This window comes from Papaver somniferum, chromosome 11, assembly GCF_003573695.1.
Source record: "Papaver somniferum cultivar HN1 chromosome 11, ASM357369v1, whole genome shotgun sequence".
In the NCBI taxonomy this organism is placed as follows: Eukaryota; Viridiplantae; Streptophyta; class Magnoliopsida; order Ranunculales; family Papaveraceae; genus Papaver; species Papaver somniferum.
Genome location: NC_039368.1, coordinates 555010 through 556323, shown reverse-complemented (window position 1 = coordinate 556323; position 1314 = coordinate 555010). Strand labels below are relative to the sequence as shown.

Here is a 1314-nt window from a genome sequence, read left to right as displayed (position 1 = left end):
GTTGCCAGACAATGTGGTTTAGAGGGCATTATAGCCGAGTTTTCATGGAGCTGTATAGATATATATCGATGGTACCACGGTTGATCATAACGCCGATATGAGTGTATGAAGGACTCGTGATCATTAGAAGTTTTATAGTGCTGGTGTGGTTTGGGCATTTCCTATGAGAATTCAATTTGAAATCATAGACCAAAAAGCATGTAAAAAGTAGTTAACCATTAAAACAACATTCAAACCAAGACTTTCACGACTTTCATTAAGAAAAGGCATCTTCAACATGGGTTTATTCTTAAGCCTCCTAGCTTCAACGTTACAAAGAAAATCAAAATCCTACATATAACTAAATCCCTTAGTTCATATGAACTAGCTACTATCGCTTCCACCGAACATCTGCAGCCTGTTTCAAACCCTTGTTGTCGTTGCCATGCATTCATCTATCAACCATGCTTAATTTCTTACTTGGGACGATCCGCAGTCTGGGAGGGTCCAGCTTGTCTCGCGGCCTGATGAAGCAAAAGAGAACGGAAATTTAGTTCTAATCTTGAATGGAATATAACTTGTTGCCTGATGATATTATATTATTCAACCCACTCTAAAGATTAGCGGACAAAAATAGTATTGAGAGTCCAAAATCCAAACCTGGAAATATGCTTCAAGTTTAGTTTTTAGTGTTGCTAATTCCTTCTTCAATTGCTCGAAAGTTCCTCTAACCCTGCATAATTCATGCATTTGAGTACTTAATATAATGTTGTCATAAATTAAGGAAAATAAAAAAAAATGTGTGGTCCATGATATGTCCAAAATACAATGCATGTTTCATGCATGCGTATGTGCAATACCTTCAGAATCTAACATAATCCAAATCATTGCATACGGTCGTTAAGTGATTCATAACAATAAAGAAGAATAAAGCCAAAATATTAATTAGATGGAAAGGAAATGAATAAGAGATTTTATAGGTTTACCCTTCAGCATCTTCATTTGTGCAGTGATTTTTGAACAGTGTAATTTCATTCTTCGCCTTTGCATCTCCAATGCTGCAATAGTAATTATGTAGTTGCGTTTAATTTTCACCTACTAAATGAGGTACACAGTTACATCATAGTAGATCTTATTGTTTGGTTTGGTAATTACCTGCAGCAACTACCCTTGAAATGGTGCATAAGATCTTCTAACTTTTCGAAATTAATTGGGTTTTTCGCTCTACAATAGAAATATTATCGTGTTAGCACAAACAAGAAAAAAATCTCATTCAAACAAGATAATGTGGGAAAAGAAATGTTGAAATATAGTTGTTGTTTTTTTTTTTCGTTC

At 34.8% G+C, this 1314-nt stretch overlaps 1 long non-coding RNA gene across 1 annotated transcript; it reads right to left on the bottom strand.

The window, feature by feature from the left end:
• Window positions 1-324: 324 nt before the first annotated feature.
• Window positions 325-1027, bottom strand: LOC113321529. Its single transcript, XR_003346735.1, has 3 exons — window positions 966-1027; window positions 640-712; window positions 325-503 (listed from the first exon to the last, which is right to left on the bottom strand). It is a non-coding gene; the product is annotated as an uncharacterized LOC113321529 (long non-coding RNA).
• Window positions 1028-1314: the final 287 nt, after the last annotated feature.